Source organism: Rhinoderma darwinii, chromosome 9, assembly GCF_050947455.1.
Source record: "Rhinoderma darwinii isolate aRhiDar2 chromosome 9, aRhiDar2.hap1, whole genome shotgun sequence".
Lineage (NCBI taxonomy): Eukaryota > Metazoa > Chordata > Amphibia > Anura > Rhinodermatidae > Rhinoderma > Rhinoderma darwinii.
This window is the reverse complement of record NC_134695.1, coordinates 28,972,088-28,984,958: the sequence shown is the minus strand read 5'-3', so window position 1 is coordinate 28,984,958 and position 12,871 is coordinate 28,972,088.

The window sequence follows — 12,871 nt, the reverse complement described above, 5'->3', positions numbered from 1 at the left end:
TTGGTACCATTTTGGGGTACACGCGACTTTTTGATCACTTGTTATCCTTTTTTTTTTGGGAGGCAAGGTGACCAAAAAACAGCAATTCTGGCATATTTTTTTAGTTCTTTTTATACAGCGTTCGCCACGTGTTATAAATTACATGTTACCTTTATTCTGCGGGTCAGTCCGATTCCGGTGATACCTAATTTATAGCACTTTTTATGTTTTCCAACTTTTTGCACAATAAAATAACTTTTGTAAAGAGAATGGATTTTTTCTGTCGCCAAGTTGTGAGAGCCATAACGGTTTTACATTTTTCGTCGGCGGAGCTGTATGAGGGCTTGTTTTTAGCGAGACGAGTTATAGTTTTTATAGGTACCATTTTTGGGTACATGCTACTTTTTGATCACTTTTTATTTCAATTTTTGGAAGACAAAGTGACCAAAAAATAGCAATTATGTCAGTATTTTTTAGTTATTTTTTTTACGGCGTTCACTGTGCGGAATAAATAACATAATATTTTTATAGTTCAGGTCGTTACGGTCGCAGCGATACCAAATATGTATGGCTTTATTATTTTTTTCAATAATAAATGACTTGATAAGGGAAAAAGGGCGATTGTGTTTTGTGTTATTATTTGAAACTTTTATTGTATTTTTTACAACTTTTATTTTTACTTTTTTGACACTTTTTTTGACACTTTTCTTTAGTCCCACTAGGGGACTTGAAGGTCCAACAGTTTGTTTGATGTTCTAATACATTGCACTACCTATGTAGTGCAATGTATTAGAACTGTCAGTTGTTCACTGACAGCAAGCCGATCAGGCTCCGCCTCTGGGCGGGGCCTAATCAGCTTACGTAATGGCAGACAGGAGTCCATTGTTAGGGCTCCTGTTGCCATGGTAGCAGTCGCCAGCCTTGCCATCGCGTGGCAAGGCTGCCGATTTGCTACAAACCTCTAGGATGCAGCGATCACAATGGATCACAATGGATCGCTGCATCGAAGGGGTTAATGCCAGGAATCGGAGCTAGCTCCGGTTCCTGGCGATAGATCGGGGTGTCCGCTGTAACATACAGCGGACACCCACTGCTGATGACGCCGGCTCAGCTTCTGAGCCGGAAGCTGAGCCGGCGCCATCTTGCCGATGGTACCGGAAGCCTCCTGGGCCCCGCCGACGACGGGGCATAGGAGGATTCCGTTGCTGGTGGACCGGGAGGTAAGCATTAGCCCTCCGATCACCTTTGCAGCCACCGGCAACCCAGCGATCACGTTGCTGGGGCGCCGGTGGCTATAAACTCCTCACATGCTGCGATCGCTATTCAACGCAGCATGTGAGGGGTTAATCGGTCGGATCGGAGGCTAGCTCCGGTCCTGGCCGATACCTCAGGGTGCCAGCTGTAACATACAGCTGTCACCCGGCGGTGATGTCGCTGGCTCAGCTCCTGAGCCAGCTTCATCTCCATGATGTACAGTTACGTCAAGATGCGGGAACAGTCCATCTCCCATGACGTAACTGTACGTGATTTTGCGGGAAGGGGTTAAGCCTGTAAGTCAGTAGTTATAAACAAACCACATTATTTGAACCTCAAATGCGGCCCTTGACCCCACTAGAGGGCCACACGTAAGAATTGACATCCCTTGTCCCACTGCAAGCAGTGGACAGGTGGTCTCACATGTACTGTCACTCTGCATTATAAAGAATAAGACATATGGAAGCGAGATAACACAAGCATGTAGCAGTCAAATGCAAAGTCAGAGCACCTCATACGTGTCCTCATATACAGTGATTACCACAAAGCTCCCCAAATACAGTATATACCAAATACCAATCCTGTACAGTGCCAACCACATTCCCCTCATATGCAGTGCCAGACACATACCACTCATATACAGCACCAGCCTCATACTGCTCATATATACGGTAGTGCTATCTAAGTGTAGCCATATCTGCCATATATAAACGTCGCGGATGATATCAGGCGTGGCAGATGACACCAGACGGGGTGTACGACAACAGGTGTGGCTGATTACACCAGACGTGGTGTCTGACAGCAGGCGTGGCACATGACACCAGACGTGGTGTATGACAGCAGGAGAGACAGGTCGCACAACACGACTCCAACTTTAGAAGAGGAACAGGAACAAACACAGCATGGGACATGGGCTACAAGATACAGGTAGCAGGGCACGGAACCGGAACACTGGGAACAGAATACAACTAAGGGACCATGGGACAAACATGGGAATACAAAACAATGCTCAGGCAAGGAGTGAAAGGGCAGGGCCCTTTATATAGTCCAGCGTGATCTGGGGGTAATTTGTAATTTATTTTATATGCGCGTGCTGGCCCTTCAAGGTCAGGAACGAGCGCGCACCCTAGAGGACCCAGCAGAGCGAAATGAAGTGCTGCCATCTCCTAGGAGGGAGATGCAGGGCAGAACACGGAGGTCTGCAGCCGCGGCCATCGAGGGGTGAGTGAGGACGAAGGGCTGTGACCGTGGAAGTTACAGCACCCCCCTTACAACCCCTCTTCTTGGTTCCAGAGCGTGAGAGGAATTTCTTAATGAGGGTAGGGGCATTAAGGTTTTCTTCTGGCTCCCAGGCCCTCTCCTCAGAACCAAACCCTCTCCAGTCCACTAAATAAAAAGTCCTTCTGCCTACTCTCTTGTAGTCAAGGATCTCCTTTACTTTGAACACATAAGAAGAACCGCTGGGAGCAACTGCAGGACTATGAGCTTTACTGTAGCGGTTCAGAACCACAGGTTTCAGGAGAGACACATGAAAGGAGTTGGGGATTCTGAGCGTAGGAGGCTGCGCGAAACTTATAGGAGACAGGGTTTATCAGTTGCAGGATCTCAAACGGTCCAAGGAACCTGGGAGCAATTTTGTATGAGGGCACCTTCAAGCGAATATTCCAGACTTTGGTACCAGGAAGAAATTGAGGTGGCTCTCTTCTTTGTGTATCCGCTTTTCGCTTCATGTGATCGACTGATAGTAGAATAGAGGACCTGGTCTGCTGCCAGATCTGTAGAAAGTCCCTAAACGCAGAGTCTGCTGCGGGTACCTGACATGTAGCCGGAACAGGAAAAGGGATTTGTGTATATTGGCAGTAGGCAATATAGAGTTGCTTGGAAGTACAGGACTCACTTGTGTGATTGTGTGCGGGAGCGACTATGTTATATACCTATTACAATGCACATGTGACTGTCAATACGTGGGTCGTACCACCCAAACCCTTAGAAATAGGATCAATAAGCATAGATTTAATGTTAGGACTGGTTTCGTTAAACATAGTGTATCTCGCCATTGTGCCACTGTACATAACTGTAACTTTGGCGCTATTACTGTAACTCCTATAGAGAGAATACCTATCGATATACACGATAGATTTACCAGATTAAAACAAAGGGAAAATTTCTGGATATATAAATTGGGAACGTTATACCCCAATGGTCTTAACGATATTACAGAGTCCGCATTGGATTAATGATCTTATGTTTATGTTTATATAACTGTTGACCTTGCTTTTTAACCATATTTCCGTATTGGATTAATGATATAGAAGTCTTGACGATTAATTTAACCTTGCTTTTAGATTTTGTTCCTCATAAGCGTTATGTTACTATTTTACAATAACCCTTCTATCTTCATTTATGCAGTTTTGTTGTAAGTATTATTATCATTGTGCTATGTAATTTTACCCTAACATTTTATGTGAATTTTATTAGCTGAGGCTAGTTCATACTATATATTTTTTTATATATATATATTTCTTTACGCTCTATAATAATGTTATTAATTATTATTTATAGTTCGTGCATGTCTAAATCAATATTGAATTTCTTCGGCTATTGTATCTAGTATTGCCGTCCTTATTGTCTATATGTCCCCGGGTTAGGTCCTTTATTATGTCCTTCTAAATCTTCTATTGTAATTCATTACTGTATTAATCAGGTAAATCCTGTTTTTATAATCCCAGCATATCGCCCGTATCTGCGGTCCATTATGCGTATCACTGTGCTTCACTTCCGGGATTTTTGTTGTCAGTGGTTTCCCTGACAACGTTCCACCATGCGTTCCATTGAGACCGCTTTACCTCTTCCGGATTGTATTGTGTATGTGTTTCCTGGCAACATACAACGGCCGCTGCCCTTTTCTTAAACTACCATCACGTATGTACTTCAGCAATGTTTCTATTATAATTGTATATATTTTTTATTTCTATTATCGTAAACTAGCTGGTAGTTCACTCTGATTTGTATTTATCCTCTTTGTAGTTCGGCATTTCGAGACAGGCCTTTCCAAACATCTGTCTTAGTTTTAATATACCTATTTAATCATCCATGTCTTTTATCTAATCACCCTTGTCATATATTGTTATTTCCTTGTTATATGTTTGCATATTGCATTTCCTTGTTTTTTGTTTTTTGTTTTCTCTCTTTATTTGTATCAACTTCTGAACTTTGACCTGCTGTTTTTTGGCGGTTTTTGGCCAGGAGGCTGGTCTGAACTGGTCCAATCAGTTTGTAATTTACCCTATGGTATTTGGTATATATACATGTGGTTTTTAACCCTGCGACATGCCTGATGAAGACGCCGGTCCGGCGCCGAAACGCGTAGCATCCTTCTAATAAACCGTACCTTTATAAGCAGCGCCGTTTATCCCGTTTTTTCTCTTACTTCAATATCACTTGTGTGATTGTCATAAGAGAAGTTGGCGAGTGGAAGAAGCTGTACTCAGTCATCATACTGTATGGAGATGAAGTGGCGAAGATAATTCTGCATGATTTGGTTAATCCTCTCGATTTGACCATTAGACTGAGTGTGATAGGCCGAGGAAAAGTGCAATTTCACATCTAGGAGTTTACAGAGGGTTCTCCAGAATTTTGAGGTGAACTGAACAGACACGATATGAAAGGGTAAGCCATGCAAGTGGAAGATATGCAGAATGAAGACATTTGCCAGTCAAGGAGCAGAAGGTAGGCCGGTCAGCGGAATAAAATGTGCCATCTTAGAGAACCGGTTCACCACTACCCAGACAGTACTGCATCCTGCTGCGGGTGGAAGATATGGGGCAAAGTCCATTGCAATATGCTGCCAGGGAGCGTTGGATACAGATAGAGGTTGGAGCAGGCTGGCAGGCTTGGAGTGAGCAACCTTTTTAGAAGCACAGACAGTGTAGGAAGAAACATAGTTCACAAAATATTTGGGCAGTGTGGACCACCAGAAATGATGAGCTTTCTGGTCTCGAATCTTACAAACACCAGCATGCCCAGCCAGTTTGGAGCTGTGACCCAAGCGAAGAATTCTCCTCCTGTCTGCCAAACGAACAAAAGTCCTCCCCGGAGGGATGTCTCTAACTTGCAGGGGATTAGCAGAAACAATGCAGGATAGGTCTATGATACATTGAGGGGTCTCCAAAGTGTCCTCTGTTTCAAACGACCTAGACAGGGAATCGTTCCTCACATTTTTGTCAGCAGGACGGTAGTAGAGCACAAACTGGAAACGGGTGAAGAACAGTGACCACCTGGCTTGACGGGGGTTTAGCCGACTGGAGAAAGGTGAGATTCTTGTGGTAGGTGTATATCAGAATGGGATGAACTGCGCCCTCTAGCAGATGTCTCCACTCCTCAAGTGCCAACTTGATGGCCAGTAACTCCCGATCCCCAATAGAGTAATTGCGCTCTGTGGAAGAGAAAAGTCAAGAGTAATAGCCACACACTACTGCCTTTCCTTTGAAGCTTCTCTGGAACAGAAGTGCACCTGCACCAACAGAGGAAGTGTCCAGCTCCAATGAGAACTGTCGGGACACGTCAGGATGATGGAGGATCGAGGCTGAAGTTGAAGTCAAGGCACTCTTGAGGCTAGTCAATGCTGATTCTGCCTCTGGAGTCCACACCTTGGCATTCATAACTTTCTTGGTAAGGGTAGAGATGGGAGCCGTCAGTGATGAGAAATTTGGGATAAACTGCCTGTAGAAGTTAGCGAATCCCAGAAACGCTGAATGGACCCAAAGTTCCTCAAATACTGTGAAAAGTCTGCAGGAAACACTGTAAGTCATGGGTCTCTGGTCCCTGACATTCCCAAATGGGGTTTGCCCATGCAAGGGCCTTACCAGTAAGTAGAGAAGCTATGAAGGTGATCCTTGCGTCATCAGAAGGTACTGCCTTTGCATGCAGTTTGAAGTGGATCTGGCATTGATTTAGAAATCCACTGCAGGTCCTCGCATTTCCGTCATAGTGAGGAGGTAGTGGTAGGGAGAATCGGGAATCCGTACTGAAAGGAGATGTAGCAGGAGGAACAGCAGGAGCAACAGAAGCAATAGAAGCAGGTGCCGTGAAGGCTGCAGCTTGCGCATCCAGCCGATGTGCAATGGCATTTACCCCCTGGAGGAGTTGGTCCTGTCATGACCGGAGGTCCAGCATGTCTGCCTGCATTATTTGTGATTTCGTCAAGGTCTTTGGTTGACCAGCGGGGTCTATGGCCTGAGCGTACTGTCACGATCCATGGGTATGTGGACCCACTAGGTTGCACCGCCGTAGCGGAGAAGCAGCTGGCCAAACAACAGTCTATGCAAAGTCCTAGCACAAGAGTACCTGTAAAAGTCTAGACAGTAGAAGTGGCTAAAGCCCTATTCACACGACAGGGCTTCCCTGTCACACGGCCGCAGTAGGAACAATAGACCCCAGATGGGGCTATTCAATGACCGCTTTTTTCAAAAAATGGGGCATGCCCTATTTTTGTCCGTTCTCCCGGCCGCCCGCCTCCCATAGAATTCTACGGGGTCGGGTAATATAGAGCCAACACTTGGATGTGTTCCGAGTGACAGCCATGTCTACCGTCGCTCGCTCTCTCTTCCTCCTCCTCACAGTGCGAAGTGCATGTGAGGAGAAGGAGGGTATTTTTTGCTCCATGTGGAAGCGGAATCCCCAATCCCCGGCCACAGCTTCGGCAACGCTGTGGCCAGGGTTTGGGAATTCCGCTCCAGGAGAAGTCCCTGACTTCACTGTCCATATATGGACATTAAAGTCAGGGACTTCTCCTGGAACGGTCCCCTACAGTGGCGCTATCTACAGAAAGGTAGGGGGTGCCATCTATGAGGGGGGTGCTATGTAAAAGAGTGCTGTGTAGAACTACCTACAGGGGGCTGTGTGGCATTTCCTACAGGAGGCTTTGTGGCATTACCTACAGGGGGCTGTGTTGCACTTCTTACAGGGGGGCTGTGTGGCACTACCTACAGAGGGGGCTGTGTGGCACTACCTAGAGAGGGGCTGTGGCAGTATCTACAGAGGACAGTGTGTGGCATTATCTACAGAGGGAAGTGTGTGGCAAAAAAATAACTAATTAAATTTATCCGTTTTATAAAATGGACAGGGAAAAAAACTGATGCAAAAAGGGGCAAAATTGTCCGGTAAAAACGGAAGAAACACGGCCCGGAACGAAAACGGAACGGCTGCAAAACGGTCAGGAAAAACGGCCCAAAACTGCAGCTTTTATCCGCCGACCCTCGGACCCTAGCGTGTGAATAAAGCACAGATGGAACTTGAAGGTAGATGGCGCCAAACGTGGCGGATGATACCAGGCGTGATAGACGACACCAGACGTGGTGTATGACAACAGGTGTGGCAGATGACACCAGACGTGGTGTATGACAGCAGGCATGGCAGATGACACAACATGACTCCAAAACTAGAAGAGGCACAGGAACAAACACAGCACGGGAACACTGTGAACAGGATACGACTAAGATACCATTTGCTAAGACTAACATGGGAATACACAACAACGCTCAGGCAAGGAGTGAAAGGGCAGGGCCCTTTTTATAGTCCAGGGTTATCTGGGGGTTATTTGTAATTACTTTCACGTGCGCACACTGGCCCTTTAAGGCCAGAAACTAGCGTGGGTGCGCACCCTAGAGGACCCGGCAGAGCAGAGCGAAAGCGAATGCTGGCATCTCCTAGGAGGGAGAAGCCAGCCAGAACAAGGAGGTTTGCGGTTGCGGATGTCGAGGGGTGAGTGAGGACGACGGGCCACGACCGCAGACTTAGTTTTTTCTTCCTTTTTTAAAAGTAAATTATCATAGTAAATAGTAAACTGGCTTTTCTTGGACCTAACTTCAACAGTTGGAACTTCCAGAATGATTAAGCACTTGGGTCATTTTGATGATGGAATTTAACATCCTGCTGTTGATTTCGCTAATAACGTGAAGAAGCCTTCAATATAATTCTTGCATGGATTTTACTTGTCTCACAAATGCACAGTACTATATAGATTACTCACTCTATAAAACTGTCTGAATTCATATCTGTTCAAATTCTGGGTTTTCAATGTTTTATTTTAAGTTGTGGTCTTATGTGTACACATGATCTTCATCTACCACAAGCCAATTGCTGTCAGTCTTCCCTTCCACTGGTTGAAGTTCTTGAAGAAAATAACGTACTTATAGGTATTTTAAATTGTGTCTTCTTCTGAAGAGTTAGTATGGAATTTAGTGATCACTTTCCTCAATTCTTTAGTAGCTAAGAAAATATACAAAAATACTTCAACATTTTCTGTATTTCCAGATCTCTTATCAGTTTGCCAATGCATCTTATAAGCTTATCACTTATTCACTATTGTGACTTTTTGCTGCTTATTAAGTATTTCCATCCATGTGTTAAACCTTTTTTTTTTTTTTTTAGAGTTTTTTTTTTTAAGGATATCCTCTTTTTAGCAGTCTCTCTTAAATCATTACTGGCCTCCTGAAAGTCTTCTTCTCGTGAGCAGTTCCTTCCTTTAATGTTTCAGAATGATAACTTCATCGTTGGAATATTCTGTTTGTTGCCATGGGCTTCCGATAGATTTTTGCTTGTAATAGTACATTTTTGTCTATCTAGACTGTCAAATCAAGGAAATTAATTGTGGCCATGTGTAACTCATATGTGAAGTGTAAACCTAAGAAATTAGAAATAAAGGATTTCTGCAAAGTAATGAAAAACTCTGGTTCTCCTTCCCATAAAATTATAATATCATCTATATACTTACCCCACTAGGTACATGGTGATTGTAAAAGCTTAACTGGTCATTGAACACATGCTCATTTTCTCACCAGCCCAGAAAGGGACTTAGCGCAAATATTTGATTGGTTTAAAAATAACTACAGTGTAAAGAGATTACAAATGTGTCCTTATTATGAAATAAAACCAAGTGAGTGCACATTTATGGAACTTCTTAAAATATTTAACATGCCAAAAAACTTTAAAAATGAGAAATATCTGAATAAAAAAAATAACGGAAGTATATTTTACAATATATTAATTTTCAATTAGTATTTAACCCTCTCTGGACTGAGCTATTTTTTGCTTTTATATTTTCGTTTTTCACTGCCCGCGTTCCAAGAGCCATAACTTTTTTATTTTTCCTTCAATAGAGTGGTGTGAGGGATTATTTTTTTTGTGTGAGGAGTATAATTTCTATTGGTACCATTTACAGTTACCATATAATGTACTGGGAAACTGAAAAAAAATATTCTTTGAGGGGTAAAATTGGAAAAAAAACTGCAATTCCTCCATTGTTTTTTGGTTTAAGTTTTTACGGCTTTCACCGTGCAGTAAAAATGACAACATAACTTTATTCAGCAACTCAATACAATTGCGCTTAGTAAAGACAAAAAAATGGGACAAATACGGCTCCCCTAGGGTATTAACGTTTCAAACAGGGTGCAATTGGTTCGTGGTGAAACATAAAGGCTCACCTGATGAGGTTGTGCTGGATGGTCGGTACAACTCAACTTTTTCACATATCGGGTTGTAGTGGACCTCTGTTCACTGTGGTTGGCTGGCCTCCGGAGCTGACTCTGGGTGCCTGTTCCCTGGGAATAGGGATTCTCCCAGTGGCCAACGACTGCAGTTTAAGGTGAGGAAAAAAAGCTCCTATGTAGGGCATTCCCATTGGTGATATGTATATGCACAATCACGATAATAGAGGATGAGTTTATTTTTCTTATTTATTCTGAACGAACATATAGTATGACAACACTTACAGTATATAAAATGGAGTGCTACGCATTTCAATCTAGGACCTAGGTCTTCATCAGGCTTATTAATAAAACAAACAAATGCATTCCTTTTTCACCCACTAAAAGGACATTTTTCTGGGTCAAAGGTGTGGGTGATGGTTCTAAGTGGGGGGTGATATATTCCCGTTCCTTTGCCAGTGATTGGTAATTCTTTAAAATTGGACATAATTCATTAAAAGTGCTACGCATATAATAGATCTGACAATGTTTTAAATCATGTAAAAAATATAAAGAAATCGGTTTCAATGTATATTGACAATGAACTATCTCGTTTTCAAGTATGGGCAATATTAAACCTTCAAGTGTTATAAATTTGTACACTAAAAATTAATATTAAAAAAGTATCAGTAGTTTATGTGTCCAACAAATATATAGAGAGAGGACAGCTCAGAAATGTGTTATATACTAAATATACTATTAGCGTCTCTATTTTCATAGAGATGCTGGTGAAAAGGTCCTGAAATACTGGACAGCTCCGCATACCCAGAAGAGTGTATTCTACAGTGCTGAAAAATTGGACAGCTCCTTCTGCATCAGATTGGAACTTCCAAAAGGGGGCACTATTGTATTCCAATTTAAATACTGAATGTACCTAACGACTTGAACTACTCGGATTATCTGAAAATCGATGAGGATTGAACATTACAGGTAATAATTTATATTAATTTTTGTTAAACTGTTTCTGTTGTCATTTAGCACATTAGGTCTTAGAGTGTTGAATTTGAATATCCAGTATGATTCTCGCTTATTTAGGCTGGGTTCACACGACAGAGCCCGAGTGTCGGCCGCTAAAATCGGCCATTTTGCCCGGCTGGTTTGCATAAAGTTTTGCATCCGTTCCTGGCCGTGCAGATCTGGACAGTGACATCAGCGGCAACTCCTGAAGGGGAATCCCCATGTGTTCGGGGATTCCGCTTCAGGAGTTTCCCCTGATGTCACTGCCCAGATATGGACAGAAACATCAAGGGCTCTGTCCAGGAGCGGAATCCCCGAAAACACGGGGATTCCGCTCCTTCAAGGAGCTAAAGTGGGGCTAGCACATAGCAGAGCAGGGAGATACCTCCCTGCTCTGCTATAGTGGCGTCGCTACAGTAGTAGCAGCCGCAGCAGCAGCAGCTGCTAGCGGCGCCATGGAAGGTGTCGCCGGGCCAGGGCGCTTTTAAAACAAGCAGGGGAAGGGAGCCAGCGCAGTGCTCCATTCCACCTGCTGTACACCCCGGCCCTGCCACACAGTGTACAGCGTACAGCCATTCGTCCGAATGGCATAAACTCCTCCTCCTCACATGCACTCTGCGCTGTGAGGAGGAGGAGATAGAGCGCAAGCGACGGAAAACCCGGCCATCACTCGGGACACATTCCGGTCATGGCCGTGTATTACCCGACCCCATAGACTTCTATGGGGGCCGGGTACCCGGCCGAAAATAGAGCATGTCCTATTTTTTGACGGCCGGTTTTTCCGGCCGTCAAAAAATCGGTCGTGTGAATAGCCCCATTAGGGGTCTATTATTCCTAATGCAGCCGGGTGCCGGCCGATTTATGAACGGCTGGCACCCGGCCGGGAAACCCTGTCGTGTGAATGAGGCCTTAGGACTACAGATCTGTACTCTATATCTGTGTTTATTTGTTCTATAAACGAGATTTTTAGATGTGTGAGATCTGATTTGTGATGTTGCAGTAAATGCCTTGATAATCTGTGTTTTTAACGTTAAATCTGTGACCATTTAGTCTGCATCTGAGAGTTCGTGTAATCCTCCCAATATATTGAACCCCACATTGGCATTCTATTATGTATGTTACGAAATCCGAGCTACCGTTCATGAAAATTTTGATCATGAATGTTTCATTGGTGGTATTTGATGTCACACTTTTCTTTCCATGGTTGAAACTCTGGAAGCAGAGGCAGTTTTTGAGGAAACAAGCTAGGAATTATCCCAGATGTTTTATTCTCCCTTTTGATACTGTTAGGGGCAAGTATATTTTTAATTGTTTTTCCTCTCCAGAATGTTATGGCAGGTTTATCTGGGATTACTTTTTTCAGTACAGGGTCATTTAGAAGTATGTTCCAATGCTTATTGAGGGATTTCCTGATTGTATTATTGTCACAGTTGTAGGTAGTTATAAAATTGTTAGCATATTTATTCCCTTCGATGTTACTGTCTTTCGATATATATTTCTTTTTTTTCTATAAGGCAGGTTTCTTGAGTGGTGCTCAGATTTTTTTATATGCTTTTTTTTTATCAGATCTGAGGGATAATTTTTTTCTTTGAATCTCTCATATATGGACAGTGATGTCAGAGGGAGAGGAGTCCCAGGCAGAGCGCTACTAGCGGCTCTGCTCTGAGACTCCATCTCTGGGAAAGCCTCTGACATCACTGTCCATATATGGACAGCGATGTTGTCAGGTAGGGTTCGTGGACCCATTGGGCCGTACCGCCTTGGGAGTATGGCAGCTGGCCAACAGGGCCCAGGTCACAGTCTATAGTTCGTATAGGGTACCTGTGGCAGCTCGGACAGTAGCAAGGCAGACTCGGCTGGGACTAGGCAGTGGGTAGACGTCAGGCGTGAAGTAGCAGGACAGGCGTGGAATACAGCACAGCATGGCAGTTGACTAGGATAGCACGGGATACAGGATACAGGAAACACTGGGAACTGGAAAACACTGGGAAACCATTTGCTTAGACAAACTAGGATACAACAACCAACATTCAGGCATCAAAGCAAGGGGCCCCTCTTATAGTCCAGGGCACTCATGGGCTGATTACACATCAAAGTCTGGCGCACTACCCCTTTAAGAGTGGGCATGAGCGTGCGCGCGCACCCTACGGGACCCA